General features: G+C 44.6%; 1 long non-coding RNA gene across 1 annotated transcript; it reads left to right on the top strand.

Moving 5' to 3' along the window:
* Positions 1-2,273: 2,273 nt before the first annotated feature.
* On the top strand, positions 2,274-20,123 carry LOC134354326 (uncharacterized). The gene is made up of 4 exons (XR_010019770.1): positions 2,274-2,356; positions 8,834-8,876; positions 9,426-10,941; positions 19,267-20,123. It is a non-coding gene; the product is annotated as an uncharacterized LOC134354326 (long non-coding RNA).
* The last annotated feature ends 4,389 nt before the right edge of the window (positions 20,124-24,512 follow it).

Genomic DNA, 24,512 nt, shown 5'->3' with positions numbered 1-24,512 from the left:
TTATCGTTGCCTTCTTAAAACACGAGGGGATCCTAGACTGAAGCAAGGAGCAGTTGAAGATGTCAACAAACACTCCAGCTAGCTCGCTTGCACAGGCCCCGAGAACCTGTCCTGGGACGCCATCTGGGCCCATCGCCTTCCTTGGATTTACCTTCAGGAAGGCCCTTCTAACGTCCTCCTCAGTGATGATGAATCTCGATGCCACCAGGTCCGGTTCATCCGGAGGGAGCGGGATGCTCCTCTTCTGTTCGAATCTTGCGTAGAATATGTTAAGTTCATCAGGAAGAGAAGCGCCACAGTTATTGATATTCCCAGCCTTTTCTTTGTGCCCAGTGATCTCATTTCGACCCTGCCATAGTCCACTGGCATCTCTCTGGTTAGCCTGGGCTTCCAACTTGGCTCGATATTGCCTCTTGGCGCCCTTAATGGCTTTCCGGAGTTCACGCCTGGATTCCGTGTAGCAACTGGTATCCCTGGACCTAAAAGCCACAGTTCTGCCTTTATAAGGGACTTGACCTCATAATTCATCCAAGGTTTCCAGTTAGGGAATACCCGGATCGTCTTGCGAGACATACAGTCCTCCGTGCATTTCCAAATAAAGTCTGTGACAGCTGAGGCATACTCATCGAGGTTAGCTGCCGAGTCCTTGAATACTAACCAGTCCACCGATTCAGAGCAGTCTCGGAGGACCTCATCCATTTCTTCCGTCCAACGCGACACTACTTTTGACATCGTGACTTCTTGCTTCAGTTTCTGTTTGTAAGCCGGGAGGAGGAGTACGGCCTGATGGTCCGATTTTCCAAAGTGAGGTCGTGGGACGGAATGGTAGGCATCCTTGACTGCTGTGTAGCAGTGGTCAAGTATATTCGGGCCTCTAGTGGGGCAGGAGACATGCTGGTATAACTTTGGCAGCACCTTTCTGAGGTTGGCCTGGTTAAAGTCCCCGGCTGTAACGAGCAAAGCCTCCGGATACCTGGTTTCAAGTTCACTGATGTTGGCATACAGTACGTTCAGAGCACACTCCATGTCCGCCTGGGGGGGAATGTAGACCGCTGTCAGTATGACTGAGGTGAATTCCCGTGGCAGGTAGTAGGGACGACACTTCACCGACGGGTGTTCCAGGTCTGGGCTGCTGGAGCTTGTCAGTGCCACTGTGTCCGAGCTGTGCATATTCTTCCAGAACCTCCTTCTTTGTCTTGACTGTCATTAGTTCCTTTGTCCTAAACTCCGGTCCTCTCCTACCCTGAAGAGGTCTCAACCTTACTTGGCAAGTAATACAGCCTTCTGGTCTCACTCTGGTAGTTGCATTGAACAGCATCTGTTCCTTACTACCACCCACTTCCATTTCAATTCCCCCACCTTAAATAGTGTCATGTATCATGATGACATGGTCAGTTTCCTCACCTCCCTGCCTCCTCTGCAAGAATTTCATGTGAAGTTATTGTTTCCTCTGGCACCTCCTTCTGGATCTCCACATCTGCCTTAGTCCTGGTCACACCCTCCTGTCCCTCATGACTAACCAGTTCTATGGTATTATATTGAAGAATTGAGACTTTCTCCCGTAACTTTCCTTATTGGTCTATCACAGTGTCCGGATCTCAGAATCCAGTTCATTAGCTCTGGGCTGCAGTTCCGAGGTTGCAAGAGGCAGATGCTAACTGCAACACATTGCCTGTCCTCTCTCTGTATGCTTAGGTTACTGGTTAACTAACTTAATTTCTCAAATGCCTGTTTATACCAGTTTGTCATAATTTTATCTCATCCAAAACTTAGTTTTGAGATACTAGTTTTAGTTAGTCCGATGCAACAGATTAGAATTTTGGATAAATCCCTTTAAAATGGGGAAAAGGGATCTGCAATCAGATTGCACCAGATAATGTCAGACTCACCATCAGATTAGCTCCCTGACTTAAGTTATATTTAACCGTGCTGTGATTCATTTACAATCCTTGTCACACAGAAGTCCTTACTCAACAAAGTGCACGCTGTAGTCACTGCTGTCTGTCGATATTTACTATGTGGAGACTTAGTTCTGTCAATTTACTATGGGTGATTATTTTTGGTGTGTTTTCTGATCCTCTTCACTAATGTATGCCAATTTATTAAATATATTATTCTGCAAAAAGTACAGTCTCATGAAAGAGATCATTACACCAGTAGCTGTCCTCTTAAAAACCCGGGGAAGGCACCTCTCCTCACTTCCCATCCCTAACACCTCTGCTACAAAGAATGCCTGCACGCAACCAGCTTTTCACTCACCTGTTTATATTTACAGGTATATAGAGATTCTGAAAGAACACAAGGCAAAACTGCTGTGGGATGACCAGATTGGTGAACATTACTTTGAGTATAAAAGGTGAGCTTTTATATTAAAATATGCTAATTAATGAACCACTCTTGAAACGTCCCTTTGCTGTCCTGCCTCCCTCCTCCTTCCTTACATCTCTGTCCTCAGTAATCTTTCCCAAGGCGTTGCCGTACTGATGAGGTGCAGAATGAAACACAACAGAAGATTTTCCAAACATTCTGACAATGAGCTAGATGTAGAAGGTGAAGTGGGTGTGAGGTTTGTGACAAGATGAACCGGATTTATAGGGGTTATCGGGGCAATAAGTACAGGGGTGTTAATGGAAACAGTTGTAGTGGAGATTCAGCCAGTAGGCTATGCCTGGATGGAAGGTATGTAAATGATTACGCAAACAACAGGAATTCTGCAGATGCTGGAAATTCAAGCAACATACATCAAAGTTGCTGGTGAACGCAGCAGGCCAGGCAGCATCTATAGGAAGAGGCGCAGTCGACGTTTCAGGCCGAGACCCTTCGTCACGAAGGGTCTCGGCCTGAAACGTCGACTGCGCCTCTTCCTATAGATGCTGCCTGGCCTGCTGCGTTCACCAGCAACTTTGATGTATGTTGCATGTAAATGATTACGTTTTCTCTGCCTTCACAAACGAAAGGAATTCAGATTCATATCATCTTACTGTTATATACACCAGGGTGTAATGAAATTCCCTGCCTGTGTGAGCAAACAATGTGTATGGTTATGGTAAATACTATGTATACAATAATGAGCATGAAGTAACAGGGCGGCCTTGCAAACTGAACTGGTGCTGAAAGAATGTGCTGTTTTCTGGGTTTGAGGCCTCCGTTGGTCAGAGCTGACCATGGACATTGCTTCCTAGCTGTCTAGATATGCAAGCCTGGGCAGTACAATATGGGGAGCAAGTGGCTGCCCATGTAGCAAGCTCCCCCTCTCCATGTAACTGATGAACCCAAAGGAACGGCAGAGACCGATACAGTTTGGTCCCAGCAGCATCGCTGCAGTTGCCAGTCAGCGTTGAGCTCAATGTAGGACTGCCTTAGGGACTCCAGCCCTGGGGTTTTCTCACGAAGCCTTCCCCATGAGTGGGTATAGCCCCAAGAAATTGGAGGTTTGAGATCAGAGTTTTCCTTCTAGTGGCCAACCATGGCTGACGAGCTCCATCTGCCCAAAGTGACTGGATTTAATGTGCCTATAACCTACCTTTGCCCCTTCTATCAATAGAAATAGTTCCGCTGAGCTTAGTAGCTAAGCCACACGTGAAGGCCAGGAGCTGGACTTGGTTGTCAGAGGCTATTTGAGGCTCACGCCATTGGGAGCATCTAATAGGTAGAGGGAGCTTGTCCCATTACCACCCCTGGCTATAACAACCTTAAGGAACCTGTGTTGTTTTAAAGAGTAATTAAAAGCATATAGATCACCAGACCTGGATAAAATGTACCTATGTTCTTAAAAGCAACAGGAGGGGAAATTGCCGGGACTGTAACCATCAGTTTCTAGGGTTTTTCTGACAACGAATGTGGTGGCAGTGGACAGAAAGGCAGCTACCGATAGCATTGTCTGACAAATAAAAAGAGTAATGTGTGTACTGCTCACAGAAGCTGGTGAATCTCTGGACTCTGTATTCCAGAGACTTATGCAGATAGTTAAAGAGGGGGTAGATGTATTTGGTTTGAGGGCTTGGGGGAATTGGCACAGAAGAGGAGATGGAAGTCTAGGGCAAGTCATGTTGAATGTCGGGGCAGGCTTGAGGGACCTAAATCTGAATCAGGTTTAATATCACAGGCATATGTCATAAAATATGTTGTTTTGCGGCAACAGTACATTACAATGCATAGTAATAAAAACCTATAATTTTTTTAAAAAGTGTATATTTATCTATCTATCAGTATTTACACAGTGGAATGCAAAAGTTTGGACACCCCTAGTCAAAATTTCTATTACTGTGAATAGCTAAGTGAGTAAAAGATGAGCTGATTTCCAAAAGGCATAAAGTTAAAGATGACACATTTCTTTAATATTTTAAGCAAGAAAACTTATTTATTTCCATTTTTTACAGTTTCAAAATAACAAAAAAAAAGTAAAGGGCCTGGAGCAAATGTTTGGGCACCCTGCATGGTCAGTACTTAGTAACACCCCCTTTGGCAAGTATCACAGCTTGTAAACACTTTTTGTAGCCAGCTAAGAGTCTTGCAATTCTTGTTTGGGGGATTTTCACCCATTCTTCCTTGCAAAAGGCTTCTAGTTCTGTGAGATTCTTGGGCCGTCTTGCATGCACTGCTCTTTTGAGGTCTATCCACAGATTCTCAATGGTGTTTAGGTCAGGGGACAGTGAGGGCCATGGCAAAACCTTCAGCTTGTGCCTCTCGAGGTAGTCCATTGTGGATTTTGAGGTGTGTTTTAGTTTCATTATTCTGTTGTAGAAGCCATCCTCTTTTCATCTTTGGCTTTTTTACAGACGGTATGATGTGTGCTTCCAGAATTTGCTGGTATTTAATTGAATTCATTCTTCCCTCTACCAATAAATGTTCCCCTTGCCACTGGCTGCAACATAAGCCTAAAGCATGATCGATCCACCCCCGTGCTTAACAGTGTCATTCAAAAGTTCTATTCAAAAGGTTCAAAGGAACATCTAAACAAGCCTGATGCATTTTTGAAACAAGTCCTGAGGACTGATGAAGTTAAAATAGAACTTTTTGGCCGCAATGAGCAAAGGTATGTTTGGAGAAAAAAGGGTGCAGAATTTCATGAAAAGAACCTCTCTCCAACTGTTAAGCACAGGGGTGGATCGATCATGCTTTAGGCTTGTGCTGCAGCCAGTGGCAAGGGGAACATTTCACTGGTAGAGGGAAGAATGAATTCAATTAAGTACCAGCAAATTCTGGAAGCAAACATCACACCGTCTGTAAAAAAGCAGAAGATGAAAAGAGGATGGCTTCTACAACAGGATAATGAACCTAAACACACCTCAAAATCCACAATGAACTACCTCAAGAGGTGCAAGCTGAAGGTTTTGCCATGGCCCTCACTGTCCCCCGACCTAAACATCATAGAAAATCTGTGGATAGACCTCAAAAGAGCAGTGCATGCAAGACGGCCCAAGAACCTCACAGAACTAGAAGCCTTTTGCAAGGAAGAATGGGCGAAAATCCCCCAAACAAGAATTGAAAGACTCTTAGCCGGCTACAAAAACCGTTTACAAGCTGTGATACTTGCCAAAGGGGGTGTTACTAAGTACTGCCATGCAGGGTGCCCAAACTTTTGCTTAAGGCCCTTTTCCTTTTTGTTATTTTGAAACTGTAAAAGATGGAAATAAAAGGTTTTCTTGCTTAAAATATTAAAGAAATGTGTCATCTTTAACTTTATGCCTTTTGGAAATCAGTTCATCTTTTAATCGCTTAGCTATTCACAATAACAGAAATTTTGACTATGGGTGCCCAAACTTTTGCATTCTACTGTATTTATATTGGAAAGAAAAAAATAAAGTTACCCAAAAATCTACCACAGCCATGTCTTTAAGGCAAAGCCTCAGGCTCCCCATTCTAACTCTGTCGCACTCACGCAATGGCCGCTCCCCTTAAACCTAACTTCCTCTTTTTGGCCCTTGCTAAGTGCCTAATTATTTTGCGATCTCTGGTTTGAAGAATGTCCCATCTGGACCCATCCACTTTTTCAAAACTCACTCCCATAATGCACAATCCAACACTCTTCGCAAACTCTGCCATGTAGAATGTGTTTTGAATTATATCCTCTAGCTCAGTGGTCCCCAATCACCGGGCCACGGACCAGTACCGGGCTGCAAAGCATGTGCTACCGGGCCGCGAGGAAACAATATGATTTGGCGATATGAAGCAATATAAGTCAGCTGCACCTTTCCTCATTCCCTGTCACGCACTGTTGAACTTGAACATAGGGTTGCCAACTGTCCCGTATTAGCCGGAACATCCTGTATATTGAGCTAAATTGGTTTGTCCCATACGGGACCGCCCTTGTCACGTATTTCCCCTGCTAAGGTAGAGCGTTCCTATGAAATCGTTCGTAAGCCAAAATAGTGTAAAGTGAAGAAGCAATTACCATTAATTTATATGGGAAAAATTATTGAGCGTTCCCAGACCCAAAAAATAACCTACCAAATCATACCAAATAATACATAAAACCTAAAATAACATTAACATATTGTAAAAGCAGGAATGATGTGATAAATACACAGCCTATATAAAGTAGAAATAATGTATGTACAGTGTACAGTTTGTAGTTTCACTTAACAGAATCGGGAAGATTAAGCCAAAACCGATTTGTAGAAAAAAAATCGGCACGTACACGCATGTGCATGTCATGTATGCATACATCATGCATGCGCACACAGGTGCCGGCGCAAGGCTTCATGGTCATGGTAGTCTTTCTCGGGGTAAACACAAGTGTCCCATATTTGACTGCTACTTTTGTCCCTTATTTGGGAGTGAGAAAGTTGGCAACCTTACTTGAACACCGCGCCTCCCCCCCCCCCCCCCCCGCCGGCTGGTCTGCAAGAATATTGCCAATATTAAACTGGTCTGCGGTGCAAAAAGGTTGGGGACCCCTGCTCTAGCTTATATCACATCTTTTCATTCTAATACCCAAATATAACACTTCAAGTTTCACACCACTAAATTTCATTTGCTGTCTATTTGCCCATTTCCTTGAAGTCATTTTCTAACCTCCTGGTGGCTCATTTTGCCTCCAAGTTTTGATCATTTGTTAATTTGGAAATTGTGCCCTGTTTTCTCAAATCCCAGTCATGAATGAATATTAGGGAAAACAGTGCTGATTGCAGCAACCTCTGGTGTACACGTTCCTTCAGTCCGAGAACCACATGTACAGGATGGTATAGTAAATAAGATATACGCATACGTGCCTTTATCGGTAAGAGACAGTCTGGAGGCCGTGTTGTAAGCTACATTTGGAATATTGTGTGCTGTTCTGGTCACTTCACTGGAATGATGTGGAGGTTCTGTCCGGTCACATCATTGGAATGATGTGGAAGCTTTGGAGAGGGTCACATCACTGGAATGACGTGGAGGCTTTGCAGAGGGTCACATCACTGGAAGGATTTGGAAGCTTTGGAGAGGGTGTAGGAGAGGTTTACCAGAGTGCCACAAGCACGTGAAGATCTGCAGATGCTGGAAATCCAAAGATACACACACAAAATGCAGGAGGGACTCAGCAGCCCAGGGTCTCAGCCCAAAATGTCGACTGTTTACTCTTTTCCATAGATGCTGCCTGACCTGCTGAGTTCCTGCAGCATTTTGTGTGTGGAAACTGGATGTTGCCTGGATTGGAGGATATTAGATAAAAGGAGATGCTGGACAAAGTTGTATTGTTTTCTGTGGAGTGTCAGAGGCTGAAAGAAGGTTTGATGGAAGAATACAAAATTGTAGGGCATCTGTGTATGGTAAGGGGAAAGTTAAAGGAGATTTACGTGGCAGGCACTTTTTTTTTACATGGAGAGTGCCTGGGACAGACTGCCAGGGTAGTTGGTGGAAACAGATACACTAGCAGCTTTTAAGAGATGTTTAGACAGACACATGAACAGGCAGGAAATTGAAGTGTGTGGATCAAATGCAGGTAGCTGTGCAGTTGAAATTAGTGTTGTTCGTCATCAGCACAGATATGATGTGCCACGGGCCGGTTCCTGTGTTGTACTGTTCTATATTGTTATTTGTTATTCAGATGTTACTGTACCTCCTTGTTATTGCATGATCTTCAATCTAAGTGACAACTCTAATTATATGGCATCCTATCAGATGTCATGCGGAGATGCTTTTTACTCAGTGATGTTAGACTGTTGGTATTCTGTCTGTAACCCTCATCATGTGCCGGCTGAGAGCTGTGAGCTGGGTGCCACGATAGCTGAGTGGTTGGCACAACACCATTACAGCTCAGGTCATTCCAGAATTCAGAGTTCAATTCCGGTGGTGTTCTATCAGGAGTCTCTGTACGTCCTCCCTGGGTGCTCCCATTTCCTCCCACGTACTGGATTGGTTGATTGGTCATTGTAAATTGTCCCATAGATTAGGTTAGGGTTAATCGGATTTAAGGGCTGGTAGAGCATACTCTGCGCTACGGTGCTAGATAAATAAATAAAATACAGAGATCTAATTTTGGCTGGCATTGATTTGGTGGGCCAGAATGGCCTCCTTCATGGCCACAATGTTAAATGGCCCTGTGACCCTGGGGTAGTAGTGCTAATGAACATGGTACAGTATGGTACTAGCTGAGTCAAGTGAAGAAGGTGTTGACCCAGCTACAGTGGTGAATGAACCTGGTCTGGTCTATTACTGGGAGCTGTACCGTATACAGAACTTGTAATGGATGATGCACCCCACAGATTGTTAAAGGGAGATGGGTTAGGTCTACTAATGGAAATGGTTCTTACTAATGGTTATTACAGTGTTATTGGGAGGGTAACCATAATAATGAGAGGCAGTTATGGATCATAATGTGCACTCGATAATGCCCTTTTCTTGTTTCCAGGCACCAGGGCGGGAAGCGCATTGTCTTTTATCCAACATTAAAGGTAAGTGAGGGGAGGTTCTGGTCTGAGAGCATTTCTTCCGTAACTCCTGACTCCTGAAAGAGTTACTGTAGCTGTGTGTGTGTGTGTGTGTGTGTGTGTGTGTGTGTGTGTGTGTGTGTGTGGTCAATCCTTTGGAAGCTCTATACTGGCAGGCACTCCTAACATCATTCCCTCTGGGATGAATGTGAATCGAAGAACTGCAGGGGCAGTTCTGTCAATGATTTCATAGTCTGAGCACTTGACTGGAGAATTTAGTACAATCACAAATAAGAGAAAATCTGCTGATGCTGGAAATCCAAGCTGCACACATAAAATGCTGGAGGAACTATGCAGGCCAGGCAGCATCTATCAAAAAGAGTAAACAGTTGAAGTTTCGGGCCGAGACCCTTCATCAGGACTGAAACGTCAACTATTTACTCTTTTCCATAGATGCTGCCTGGCCTGCTGAGTTCCTCCAGCATTTTGAGTATGTTGCTTGGAGAATTTAGTTGCTTGTATTTGGATGTCTTTGCATATACAATTACTTATCCCTTTTCATTTTCTTTGCAGTCTATACAGTTACGATTAGAACTGGCCAAAGCGTTGGGCACTGGAATCTCCATCTGGGAACTGGGACAGGGACTGGATTATTTCTATGATTTACTGTGAACATGGCATTCCCACAAACATGACCCTTTGGAACCTTGGAGCCCATTTCCAGGAGACCAGAGGGTGACTATATCTGGTCTTTGTGCACAGGTGCTGAGGAGAATTCGGAAGCTGAAGTGAATTTTGAAGCTCTCAGAGCTAAAAGCCCATTTCCCAAAACTTGGTTTAAAATAAAAGTTTTGAGAGCATTTCTAATGAAGTTGGAGTTCATTAGAACATCTGGGTAGTTTTTTTTTCTGCCTTGGTTTCACTCACCAGTTTCTTGTGCTACACTAACACACAGTGGGATCCTGGCTGGAGGATGATTTGAAATGTTTTATACAGCTGCACCATGGCACCCAACTCATAGTCAGTGTCTTGGCCTATGATGACAAGCAAAACAAGTGCCTTCTTCACTACCCTCTCCATCTGTGTCACCATTTTCAAGGAGCTATGGCCTTACACTTTGAGGTGTCTCTGTATATCTCCTTTGGTGTTGCCTTCCTGTCAGATTGATCCAGTGTGGCCACTCTCCTATGACCTCTCTCATTAACAAAGTTCAAAGTATATTTATTAGCAAAGTACATACATATATGTCACCATATACTACCCTGAGATTCATTTTCACAGAAACTACAATGAAACACAATAGAGTCAATAAAAAACACACACAAGATGGACAAATAACTTGTGTGTAGAAGACAACAAACTGTGCAAAAACAAAAAGAATAATAATAATAATAATAATAAATAGGCAATAAATATTGAGAATATAAGATAAAGAGTCCTTGAAAGTTAGTCCATTGATTGTGGAAACAGTTAAGTGTAGGGGTGAGTGAAGTTATCCCCCGTTCTTCAACAGCCTGGTGGTTGAGGGGTAATAATTATTCCTGAACCTGGTGGCCCCTGAGTCCTGAGGCTCCTATAGGGTTTCTTGATGATGGATGCTGTTTAACTGCAACAGCACTCCTTGTAGATGTGCTCAGAGGTGGGGAGGGCTTTTCCCGTGAAGGTCTGAGCTGTATCCACAACTGTGTGGGCTTTTCAAGGGCATTGTGTGTCCATACCACGTTGTGATGCAACCAGTCAGGATACTCTCCACAGAGCATCTATAGAAGTTTGTCAAGGTTTTACATGACTTGCTGAATCTTCGCAAACTTCCAAGAAAGTAGAAGTGCTGCCGTGCTTTCTTTGTGATGGTACTTACGTACTGGGTCCTCTGAAATGATAATGCCAAGGAGTTTAAAACTATTGACCCTCTCCACCTCCTGGATCGCCAGTTTCCTCCTCCTGCTCTTTGGTTTTGCAGGGTGCTAAACACACAGCCTTGTGGTGCACCTGTGGTGGTGGTGGTGGACATCGTGGAGGAGATGCTGTTGCCAATCCGAGTTGACTGGGGTCTGCAAATGAGGAATTGAGGATCCAGTTGCACAAGGAGGTATTGAGGCCAAAGTCTTGGAGCTGTTGATTAGTTTTGAATAGTTGATACTATTGAATGCCGAGCTATAGTCAATAAGGAGCATCTTGATGAATGCATCTTCACTGTCCAGATGTTTCAGGGATGAGTGAAAAACTGAGTTCAGGGCTGTTGTGCAGGTAGGCAAATTGGAGCAGATCCAAGTCACTCCTCAGGCAGCAGTTGATATATTTTATCACCAATCTCTCAAACCACTGCATCACAGTGGATATAAGTGCTACTGGACGATAGTCATTGAGGCAGATTATCACGTTGTTTTTGGGTACTGGTATAAGTGAAGCCTACTGGAAGCAGGTGGGTACCATAGGTTGCTGAACTGAGAGGTCAAAGATGTCAATAAACACTCCAGCTAGTTGATCAGCACAGCTTGGCCAAGTATCCGGTCTGGGCCAGATGCTTTTCATGGGTTAACTCTCCTGAAGGATGTTCTCAGAAATGGAAATCACAGGGTCATTGGGGGAGTGGGAGTTTGTGAAGTTGCCTCCATGTTTTTTGACAGCCAAAGCAAGCATAAAAGGCTCATCTGGGAGCAAAACCTTGAGGGTCACGTATATCACTTGGTTTTACTTTGTAAGAGATAATAGCATTCAAGTCCTCCCACAGCTGCTGAGCATCCTTCTGTGATTCCAGTTCTTGCTGACAGAACTGCTACTCACTGGATGTTTTTTTTTTGTTTTTCATGCCATTCTCAGTAAACTCTAGAGACTATTGTGTATGAAAATCCCAGGAGACCAGCAGTTTCTGAGATATTCAAACCATTTGGTGCCAACAATTATTCCACGGTCAAGTGCTTAGATCGCATTTCTTCCCCATTTTGATGTTTAAGCTGAACAATAACTGAACCTATTTATGCATTGAGTTGCTGCTACATGATTGGTTGATTAGATACTTGCAATAACGAGCAGATATACTTAATAAAGTAGCCACTGAATGTATATACATTACAAACAACAAAGGTCCCAGCACCAATCCCTAAAAGAAGCCCCCATCTGCCACTAATTCACTTCTGTTTTTAGAAACATAGAAAATAGGTGCAAGAGTTGGCCATTTGGCCCTTCGAGCCTGCACCGCCATTTATTATGATCATGGCTGATCATCCAACTCAGAACCCCACCCCAGCCTTCCCTCCATACCCCCTAACCCCCGTAGCCACAAGGGCCATATCTAACTCCCTCTTAAATATAGCCAATGAACTGGCCTCAACAGTTTCCTGTGGCAGAGAATTCCACAGATTCACCACTCTCTGTGTGAAGAAGTCTTTCCTAATCTCGGTCCTAAAAGGCTTCCTCTCTATCCTCAAACTGTGACCCCTCGTTCTCGTTTTTGATCTTACATGGTAGAATAATAAACCTTACGGTGAGCCTGGCAGGTGTAAAGGGAGCACGGGAACATGGCTGCAGTGCTTTAAAGGGAGCATAGAAATCTGGTGTCCGGAGGGGAATAGAGGAACTGGGGACCCATCTTTCTATATTTCTTTTCTATGTAGAAGTCATTCAACTGCTTCACAATCCCATTCCCATTCATATTCCCTATTACCTTTTCTCCCCATGTTCCCACTAATCCTACCAGCCACCTAGAGAGACAATTGACAATGACTAATCTCCACCGTCTCCCAAGTCTTTGGGGTGAGGGAGGAAACAGAAGCATCCAGAAACCCACACAGTCACGGGGAAACATGCAAACTCCACACAGTCAGCACCTAAGGTCAGGATCACATCCCTGGAGGCACTACCAGCTGTGCCATAAAGGTTTTATATGAGCTACATAAAGGCTGCAAACAATGGAAAACCTCCGATTCTTTTCTCGGAAATGTTGGAGGCAACCTGATAGAAGTATATGAATATTATAAGACCACAAGATGTAGGAGAAGAATTAGGCTGTTTGGCCCATCGAGTCTGCTCTACCGTTTCATCATGGCTGATCCAATTTTCCTCTCAACCCCAATCTCCTGCCTTCCTCCTGCATCATGCCTTGAGCAATCAAGAATCTATCAACCTTTGTTTTAAATATGCATAAAGACTTGGCCTCCACAGCTGTCAGTGGCAACGAATGCCACAGATTCACCACTCTCTGGCTAAAGATATTCCTCCTCATCTCTGTTCTAAAAAGACGCCCCTCTATTCTGAGGATATGTCCTCTGGTCTTGGACTCTCTCACCATAGGAAACATCCTCTTCACATCCACTCTGTCAAGACCTTTCACCATTTGATAGGTTTCAATGAAGTCACCTATAATTCTTCTGTACTCAAGTGAATACAGGCCCAGAGCCAACAATCGTTCTTTAGATGACAAGCCATTCAATCCTGGAATCATTTTCCTGAACCTCCTTTGAACCATCTCCAGTTTCAACACATCCTTTCTATGATAAGGAGCCCAAAACTGCTCAAACTACTCAAAGTGAGACATCACCAGTTTTTTTTATATAAAGTCTCAACATTACATCGTTGCTTTTATATTCTAGTCCTCTTGAAATGAATGCTAACATTACATTTGCCTTTCTCACCATAAACTCAACCTGTAAATTAACCCTTAGGGAATCCTGCACAAGGACTCCCAAGTCCCTTTGAGCCTCAGATGTTTGTATTTTCTCTCCAGTTAAAAAATAGTCAACCCTTTCAGTTCTTCTACTAAAGTGCATGACCATACGCTTTCCGACACTGCATTCCATTTGCCCATTCTCCTAATCTGTCTAAGTCCTCTGTAGCTTCTCTACGTCCTCAAAACTATCTGCCACAACAACTATCTTCATGTGTCTGAAAATTCTGCAACAAAGCCATTAATTCCATCATCCAAATCGTGACATATAACATAAAAGGAATCAGTCCCAACACAGACCGCTGTGGAACAGCACTGGTCATCGGCAGCCATCCAGAAAAGACTCCCTTTATTCCCATTCATTGCCTTTTGCCAATCAGCCATTGCTTTATCCATGCTAGAATCTTTACTGTAATACCTTGGGCTCGTAGCTTGTAAAGCAGCCCCATGTGTGGCACCTAGTCAAAGGTCTTCTAAAAATCCAAGTACACAACATCAACTGAATCTCCTTCATCTATCCTGCTTGTTATTCAAATAATTCCAACTGATTTTTCAGGCAAGATTTTCCCTTGGTGCTGATTATGGCCTATCTTATCATGTGCCTCTAAGAACCCTGAGACCTCATCCTTAACAATCTACTCTAACATTGACCCAATCACTGAGGTCAGACTAACTGGCCTATAATTTCCTTCCTTCTGCTTCTCACCCTTGAAGAGTGGAGTGACTATTGCAATTATACAGTCTTCTGGAACCATTCCAGGATCTAGTGATTCTAATGCCTCCACAATCTCTTCAGCCACCTCTTTCAGAACCCTGGGTGTGCACCATCTGGTCTGGGTGACTTACCTACCTTCAGTTTCCCAATAACCTTTTCCCCAATAATGGTAACATAACAAACTTCATGACCCCGACACCCGGAATTCCACCATACTGCTTCTGTCTTCTGCAGTGAAAACTGATGCAAAATACTTCTTCAGTTCATCCGCCATTTCCTTGTCCCCCATTACTACCTCTCCAGCATCGATTTCTAGCGATCTGATATCCACTCTCACCTCTCTTTTACACTTCATGTATCTGAAGAAACCTTTTGTATCCTCTTTAATATTATTGGCTAGCTTACTTTCATATTCTATCTTTACCTTCTTAATGACTTTTTAGTTGCCTTCTCTTGGTTTTAAAGAGCTTCCCAATAATTTCCCGCTAACTATTGGTCTGTTATATGCCTTCTCTTTGACTTAAAATGCTATCCACCAATCTTAACAAATAATACCCAAATGCTCCACCTGAAATGACCGTAGTGACCTTTTATTCATTTTCAGGATCTGAGCATCCCTGGGAAGACCAGCATTTATTGCCCATGCCTAACTGCCCTTGGGAAGGTGGTGGTGATCCTGTTTCTTGAACTGCTGAAGTGTTTCTGGGAAGGTATTCCCACAGTGCTGTGCTGTTAAAGAGTGAATTCTCAGGTTGAGATGCAGAGATGATGAGGGGTCAGTGATAGATGTACTGAGCAATGCCATTGAATATCATGGGGAGGTGATGAGCATGAGCCTTTCCCATTAAAGATTGTCCTCACGACCTGCCTATCACTTCCCTCTGGATCCCCACCTCCTTACCTTTATTCCACAGTCCACTGTTCTTTCCTATCAAATTTCTTCCTCAGCCCCTTACCTCTGACATGGATCATCTCCCAGCTTCTTACATTATCACCGCTTCCCCCATCCACCCACCTTTCCCCTCACTTGGTCTCACCAAGCTCATATTCCTCTTCCCCCGCCCCACCCCCCATACACACACAATTTAGCTTCTGCCCCCTTCCTTCCAGTCCTGATAAAGGGTCTTGGCCCAAAATGCCACCTGTTTATTCCCCTCTATAGACGCTATAGACTGCTGAGTTCCTCCTGCATTTTGTGTATGTGGTTCAAGATTTCTAGCGTCTTGCATCCAGGAGATTGTCATTGCCTGGTCTGAGTGTTACCTCCCACTTAGCTGAACGTCCTTTATGCCTTCTGCCTCACTTACTGAGAAGCTGAGACTGGTTTTGAACATTATGTAACATCAGCAAACACTTCCAATTTTGACCTTATGAAAATAGGGTGACGTGGAGAGGATGTTTCCTCTGCTGGGGGTATCCAGAACTAGAGGCCACAGTCTCAAAATTAAGGGCAACCTTTCAGAACAGAAGTAAAGAGGAATTTTTTTAGCCAAAGAGTGGTGAATCTGTGGAATGCTCTGCTACAGACTGCAGTGGAGGCCAAGTCTGTGAGTATATTTAAAGCGGAAGTTAATGGATTCCTGGTCGGTCAGGGCATCAAGTGATATGGAGAGGGGGCAGGTGTATGGGGTTGAATGGGATCTGGGATCAGTCATGATGAAATGGCGGAGTGGGCATGATGAGCTGGAAGGCCTAATTCTGCTCCTTTGTCTTACGGACTGGCCCAGAAAAGGGGACTGTGGCAAGCTGCTGTCAGTGGCCTATGCCCTAGTAGGGGTGATAGGCTTAAGTAACATCAGCGTTAGTTCATGCCACTTTCACCATATACCCTTGTACATATGCACCCCTGATTTGGGCCAGCCAAAGAGGGCATACTCATACCCAGTAACACACATAAAGTGCTGAAGGAACCCAGCAGACCAGGCAGCATCTATGGAAAAAAGTAGTTGACGTTTTCGACTGAGACCCTTCGGCAGGACTGGAAAAAAAAAGATGAGGGGTAGATTTAAAAAGTGAGGGAAGGGGAGAGAGGAATATAAGGTTATAGGTAAAATCGGGAGGGGGAGGGAGTTAAGTAAAGATCTGGAAAGTTGATTGGTGAAAGAGATACAGGGCTGGAGAAGGGGGAGTCTGATAGAAGAGGATGGAAGGCCACAGAATAAAGAAAAGGGGGGAGGAGCAACAGATGGAGGCAATAGGCAGGGAAGGAGATAAGTCGAAAACTTCTATAGATGTACCGTGGAGAGCATTCTGACAGGCTGCATCACTGTCGGGTATTGGGTCGGGGTGGGGGGGGGGGTGCTACTGCACAGGACTGAGAGAAGCTGCAGAGGGTTGTAAATTTAGTCAGCTCCATCTTGGGTACTAGCCTACAAAGTACCCAGGACATCTTTAGGGAGCGGTGTCTCAGAAAGGCAGTATCCGTTATTAAGGACCTCCAGCACCCAGAGCATGTCCTTTTCTCAATGTTACCATCAGGTAGGAGGTACAGAAGCCTGAAGGCACACACTCAGCGACTCAGGAACAGCTTCTTCCCCTCTGCCATCCGATTCCTGAATGGACATTGAACCCTTGAACACCACCTCACTTTTTTAATACAGTATAGATTATTTCTGTTTTTTGCACAATTTTTAATCTACTCAATACATACACTGTAATTGATCTATTTATTTATTTATTATTGTTATTTTTCTTCTGTATTATTTATTGCATTGAACTGCTGCTGCTAAGCTAACAAATTTCATGACACCTGTCGGTGACATTAAACCTGATTCTGACAGTGGAAGAGATATGGTTGAGGGCAGACCTTGATGGTGGATGAAGGAAGTCCCTTTCTTTGAAGGAGGACATCTCCTTTGTTCTGGAAAGAAAAGCCTCATCCTGAGAGCAGATGCGGCAGAGACAGAGGAGTTGAGAGACGGCGATAATGTTTTTACAAGAAACAGGGTGGGAAGAGTGTTAGTCCAGGTAGCTGTGAGAGTCCGTGGGTCAATAATAGACATCCGTGATAGATAAGCTGTCTCCAGAGATAGAAACAGTGATATCAAGGAAGGAAGGTGTCGAAAATGGACCGGGTTGAACCTGCCAATCTCATCAGCCCCAACTGAGATACCTTTGCTGACGGCCTGCAGTGTTAAACCAAACTGTGGCAAGCTTGCCAACCCCTGAACGACAGCTGCAGTTGGCATCAGGTGAAATGTGTGTGGGAAAGTACCCTGCAGAGTGATACAGTGCAAGAGGGACATAACCCAGCGTGGTTAGGAAGTTGCCGTTGTCGGAACTGGCTTTGAGTTGCAGCAGCTGAGATTTGGGCCAGCAATGGGCAGTGATAACTTTTGGTCAGTGAGTGGGAAGCAATATCATAAAAATGAATGACACCCCCACCGCAAATAAAACAAAAAAGAGGTTCTCCTCAATATTGTGCACACAACATATGCCATGGGGAACTCCTGAAGAAGGAAGGAGTTACAACGAGATTGGCCTTGCCCCTGTTGTCTGCTGCTCATCACCCCGGTTTCAATATTCTCCTTCCCAAAGCCTTTGATGAGGATATTACATTAGTAAAGATCAAGCAAGCTGCAGAAATATCTTGAGGTAAGTTTGGAGTTCTAACACAAAGCAGTCTGCACACCTTCTCCCACGATGCCACATGAAAGCACATTTTCTGTTTTGGTGAGCCTAAATAAAGATGTAGCTGAGTTTTTCCAACACCATTAGTGTATCATCCTGATGGCACAGTGGCAGGGATGCATTACGGCACCAGCGTTTTTCAGGACTCATCCCAGTGGCAACAACGACTGGTAAATAGTCCCTCATATGTTGACTGTCGGCTGAGAATTATACTTATTATCACTGACTTATAAGTTATGAAATTTGTTGCTTTTCTGCAGTAATGCAGTGCAAAATTACTATAAATTACCAAATAAATACTGCAAAAAAGGAATAATGAGGTAGCGTTCATGGACCATCAGAAAACTAATGGCAGAGGAGAAGAAGCGATTTCTGAATAGTTGAGTGTGGGTCTTCAGGCTCCTGTATCTTGTCCCTGATGCTGGTGTGGAGAGGAGGGCACGTCCCAGACGGTGGGGGTCCTTAATGATGGATGCCACGTTCTTCATTTTGAAGATGTCCTCCATGAAGGGGAGTGTTGTGCTCGTGATGAAGCTGTCTGAGTCTACAACCCTCTGCAGCCTCTTGTAATCCTACGCATTGGAACCTCCATACCCGTCTGTGATGTAAGCTATCAGAATACTCAACACTGTACAAGATGACATGCCAAATCTCAGACTCCTAACAGAGTCATTAGCATGCCTTCTTTGTGATTGCTTTGGTGTTGACTCAGGTGAGATCCTCCAAGATGGCACTAACTTGCCAGATCGATAGTCAACTGCATTAGGCATTGTCTGTGCCCCTCTAGGTGAGGCAGGGCATGAACCACATGACTGACTCATTGAGGTAGGATTAGGTAAAAGAGGTAACTAATAAAGTGGCCACTGAGTATATGTCCTCTGTGTCTATGTTCTCTGGTAAACGTACAATCCTTACTGATGGATGGGATTCATTGAAGTGGACCAGAGAGGACTTACACCAATCCAGTTTGATGGCAGGCAGATTGTGGGAAGTTCCCAGGGAAAGCAGTTGAAGGAGTGAACACGTAATGCAGGAATTGAGGTAGGGGATGATGCAGCAGATGCTGGAGTTCATGAAGGAGAGATGCAGGCATGAAGAAATGTGGAAGTTGCAGTAGTCGATGCAGGAATTGCTGCATTAGTAAAGAGATAAATCCTGACTGGTTGCATTACAGCCTGGTTTGGAGGCTCCAATGCACAGGATTGCAAAAGGCTGCAGGGATTGATGCAAGGGTGAAGAGATGAAAGAGTTAAGCTCTTCAATGCTCAGTACCAGTGCCCAAGAGCATCTCTTGCCTGTGACCCACCCTCCCTACCTGCCCCCGGAGTGTTTATGATTACAGAAAAGGCACACAGCCCAATGATGAGACTCTCTCAGTCATTTCCCTTTCATTCTCCCTCTTTCAGGAAGCATGACAACAGGATCAGAAGATGCACTAAACTGAAGCAGCTGTGAGTAGTCGGGCTCCAGCTGACTTCACGACAAACTCCCGGGTGGACCTCCTGTGTTCTCCCAGTCTCTTCAAAGCAAGGGAATTAATTGCAGTCAAGATTGCTTAAAGGTTAATAGATTTTTTTTCTCTCCTCCCACCTCATCGTCAAATCCACTGCACTCTCATTTACTGATCGGTGTCACTTACCCAAAGTATTAACAGTTGGGCTGCAATGCAAGAAAATGGATTTGTTATTGGACTACACTTTTTACCTTCTGATAAGTTTAAGGAGGTTTAACATGTCATCAAAAGCTCTGAGAAGATTCTACAACGTAGAGTGTACAGTATTCTGACTGTTGCGTCACGGCCGAGTCTGGAAGGATCGCAAGGGCTAGAGAGAGTGATGGACTCGGCCCGTTCCATCCTGGGTGCAGCTCTGCCACTATCGAGCACACCGACAAGGGCTGATGCCTGAGGAATTTCACACCCATCATCAGAGACCCACACCATCTAGGCCACGCTGTCCTCAGGGCAGGAGCCATAGGAGCCTGAAGACCTACACACCAAGGTTCGACCACAGCTTCTTTCCATTACCATCAGGTTCTTGGACTGACCTGAAAATCCCTAATTCTACCTCAGACTGTTTTTTTCCACTCTCAGTCTTGCACTAGTGTCCATATGTTAATTGATGTCAATTTACGTTTGTCCTTGACTTGTGACATACTGTGCTGCTTATTTTCATAGCATTGATACCTTTTGTATGTATGCCGATGAAACAGTAAACTTGACCCTGAACTGTCCAAATAACTCAGCTGCCTGTTTAATGCTGGACTGCTATGTCTCTCCTTCCAGAACCCCAACAACCTTGTGGGTTACCTGTAGTTCTCAAGAGATGAACGTGAAGAACTTTTCCCCGTTGTGTTGTGGTAATTTGGGAGCTTTAGACCCTGCAAAGACTGCTGGACGAGCCAGCCATTCATTGCTGGTGGAGGACTTGCTGGCAACAGCTGAGCCTCTCCATCCTCACTCATCTGGAGCAAGGTTACTAACACTGGGAACGAGGGCCATGCCTGGATATGTTATTCCAAATGGATCTGATATGGGAGAAATGCAGCAAATGTGGGGAATGTAAAACCAAGTTGTAAATCAGGCAGCAAAAGTCCAGAGTTGAGGAGAAATGGTTTGACACCGAGTGGCCGAGGACGTTGGCCAGGGTCAGCCGGGGATGGAAGGTGATGTTCTCATGGCACTGAGAGGGTCAGTGAGAGTTCCAACAGTGAGGGGCATTGGTGAGTTCTGCACCTTATCAGGATCTCACCGATCAGGTATGAATGCTTCCTGTCATTCAGATTCCAAGTGTGGCCCAGTTCACCCTACACCCCCCAACCCCATGTACAGCTACACTGTCCAGTGCTGTACTTTTCAAACCTGGAGTAGTTCAAAATGTAAGGCCGGAGAAGAGTGCAGAGAACTACAGTAGAAAGGATTTGAGAAAAACTGCTCGTGGGCCCTCCAGCCCAAGGACTTTGCCAACATAGAAACATAGAAAATAGGTGCAGGAGTAGGCCATTCGGCCCTTCGAACCTGCACCGCCATTTATTATGATCATGGCTGATCATCCAACTCAGAACCCCGCCCCAGCCTTCCCTCCATACCCCCTGACCCCCATAGCCACAAGGGCCATATCTAACTCCCTCTTAAATATAGCCAATGAACTGGCCTCAACAGTTTCCTGTGGCAGAGAATTCCACAGATTCACCACTCTCTGTGTGAAGAAGTTTTTCCTAATCTCAGTCCTAAAAGGCTTCCCCTCTATCCTCAAACTGTGACCCCTCGTTCTGGACTTCCCCAACATCGGGAACAATCTTCCTGCATCTAGCCTGTCCAATCCCTTTAGGATCTTATACGTTTCAATCAGATCCCCCCTCAATCTTCTAAATTCCACGAGTACAAGCCCAGTTTATCCAGTCTTTCTTCATATGAAAGTCCTGCCATCCCAGGAATCAATCTGGTGAACCTTCTTTGTACTCCCTCTATGGCAAAGATGTCTTTCCTCAGATTAGGGGACCAAAACTGCACACAATACTCCAGGTGTGGTCTCACCAAGGCCTTGTACAACTGCAGTAGTACCTCCCTGCTCCTGTACTCGAATCCTTTCGCTATAAATGCCAGCATACCATTCGCCTTTTTCACCGCCTGCTGTACCTGCATGCCCACTTTCAATGACTGGTGTATAATGACACCCAGGTCTCGTTGCACCTCCCCTTTTCCTAATCGGCCACCATTCAGATAATAATCAGTTTTCCTATTTTTGCCACCAAAGTGGATAACTTCACATTTATCCACATTAAATTGCATCTGCCATGAATTTGCCCACTCACCCAACCTATCCAAGTCACCCTGCATCCTCTTAGCATCCTCCTCACTGCTAACACTGCCACCCAGCTTCGTGTCTTCCGCAAACTTGGAGATGCTGCATTTAATTCCCTCATCCGAGTCATTAATATATATTGTAAACAACTGGGGTCCCAGCACTGAGCCTTGCGGTACCCAACTAGTCACTGCCTGCCATTCTGAAAAGGTCCCGTTTATTCCCACTCTTTGCTTCCTGTCTGCTAACCAATTCTCCACCCACACCAATACCTTACCCCCAATACCGTGTGCTTTAAGTTTGCACACTAATCTCCTGTGTGGGACCTTGTCAAAAGCCTTTTGAAAATCCAAATATACCACATCCACTGGTTCTCCCCTATGCACTCTACTAGTTACATCCTCAAAAAATTCTATGAGATTCGTCAGACATGATTTTCCTTTCACAAATCCATGCTGACTTTGTCCGATGATTTCACCGCTTTCCAAATGTGCTGTTATCACATCTTTGATAACTGACTCCAGCAGTTTCCCCACCACCGACGTTAGGCTAACCGGTCTATAATTCCCCGGTTTCTCTCGCCCTCCTTTTTTAAAAAGTGGGGTTACATTAGCCACCCTCCAATCCTCAGGAACTAGTCCAGAATCTAACGAGTTTTGAAAAATTATCACTAATGCATCCACTATTTCTCGGGCTACTTCCTTAAGCACTCTAGGATGCAGACCATCTGGCCCTGGGGATTTATCTGCCTTCAATCTCTTCAATTTACCTAACACCACTTCCCTACTAACATGTATTTCGCTCAGTTCCTCCATCTCACTGGATCCTCTGTCCCCTACTATTTCTGGAAGATTATTTATGTCCTCCTTAGTGAAGACAGAACCAAAGTAATTATTCAATTGGTCTGCCATGTCCTTGCTCCCCATAATCAATTCACCTGTTTCTGTCTGCAGGGGACCTACATTTGTCTTTACCAGTCTTTTCCTTTTTACATATCTATAAAAGCTTTTACAGTCCGTTTTTATGTTCCATGCCAGTTTTCTCTCATAATCTTTTTTCCCCTTCCTAATTAAGCCCTTTGTCCTCCTCTGCTGAACTCTGAATTTCTCCCAGTCCTCAGGTGAGCCACTTTCTCTGGCTAATTTGTATGCTTCTTCTTTGGAATTGATACTATCCCTAATTTCTCTTGTCAGCCACGGGTGCACTACCTTCCTTGATTTATTCTTTTGCCAAACTGGGATGAACAATTGTTGTAGTTCATCCATGCAACCTTTAAATGCTTGCCATTGCATATCCACCGTCAATCCTTTAAGTGTCATTTGCCAGTCTATCTTAGCTAATTCACGTCTCATACCTTCAAAGTTACCCCTCTTTAAGTTCAGAACCTTTGTTTCTGAATTAACTATGTCACTCTCCATCTTAATGAAGAATTCCACCATATTATGGTCACTCTTACCCAAGGGGCCTCTCACGACAAGATCGCTAATTAACCCTTCCTCATTGCTCAAAACCCAGTCCAGAATAACCTGCTCTCTAGTTGGTTCCTCGACATGTTGGTTCAAAAAACCATCCCGCATACATTCCAAGAAATCCTCTTCTTCAGCACCTTTACCAATTTGGTTCACCCAGTCTACATGTAGATTGAAGTCACCCATTATAACTGCTGTTCCTTTATTGCACACATTTCTAATTTCCTGTTTAATACCATTTCCCACCTCACTACTACTGTTAGGTGGCCTGTACACAACTCCCACCAGCGTCTTCTGCCCCTTAGTGTTACGCAGCTCTACCCATATCGATTCCACATCTTCCCGGCTTATGTCCTTCCTTTCTATTACGTTAATCTCTTCTTTAACCAGCAACACCACCCCACCTCCCCTTCCTTCATATCTATCCCTCCTGAATATTGAATATCCCTGAACGTTGAGCTCCCATCCCTGGTCACCCTGGAGCCATGTCTCTGTGATCCCAACTATATCATAATCATTAATAACAATCTGCACTTTCAATTCATCCACCTTATTACGAATGCTCTATGCTATTTATTTTTAAGGGCATCAGGGTGGTTCATCAGGTGAAGCTGCTGCCTCACAGTGTCAGAGACCTGGTTTCCATCCCGTCCTCGGCTGCTATCTGTCATTACGAGGCTTTCTCCCAGGTGCTCGAGTTGCCTCACACAAAGACTGTGTGGGCTGTTAGGGTATAACTGGTCCATGTAGAGTCTGTGAGTGAGCAGTGGAGGCCGGGAGGAGTTTTTGAGAATAAAATGGGATTAGTGTACAGTAACAGGTCAGCAGTAACTTGATAGGCTGAAGGGCCTGTTTCATGCCGTCTCTCTCTCTCTGACTTACCTGATGAACCTCGGACCAAATGCTGGAACAAAGTGTTGAAACAAGACAGACGACACCTCCACGCAGACACCTCCCCACCAGTGGCAGCTGGGGTTAGTGCAGTCGGTAGACTGAAGATGAGGACAGCTCGGTCGTCATTGACTAGTCGCAGTCGGCTGAGCAGTTGGGCTGTGACTCACAGGAAAGCTCTACACGACGCTTAGCACAGTAAAACCGAGGCTTATATTTACACCAGCCTTTGGTAGGTTAGAAAACACAGTTACAATTCATGTGTAATACATGAAACAGAAGAGACCTTTTATAAAGTGACGCGGTGAGAATATGCACGTTCTGACTGTGCTGATACTGGCCGTCACCGTTAAGTGCTCTGTAACAGAATGTGACCAGTCACTGTCCCCCAAACTGTAATACCGATAAAGACAAGGGCACACTGCACTGTAATCCTTCAGTAAATCAGTATCTGTGACACCCCACATTTCACACACTGATAAATTGTTG

Source organism: Mobula hypostoma, chromosome 11 (assembly GCF_963921235.1).
Source record: "Mobula hypostoma chromosome 11, sMobHyp1.1, whole genome shotgun sequence".
NCBI classification, from domain to species: Eukaryota; Metazoa; Chordata; class Chondrichthyes; order Myliobatiformes; family Myliobatidae; genus Mobula; species Mobula hypostoma.
The sequence above is the reverse complement of the archived record's forward strand: the minus strand, read 5'-3'. Positions and strand labels throughout refer to the sequence as shown.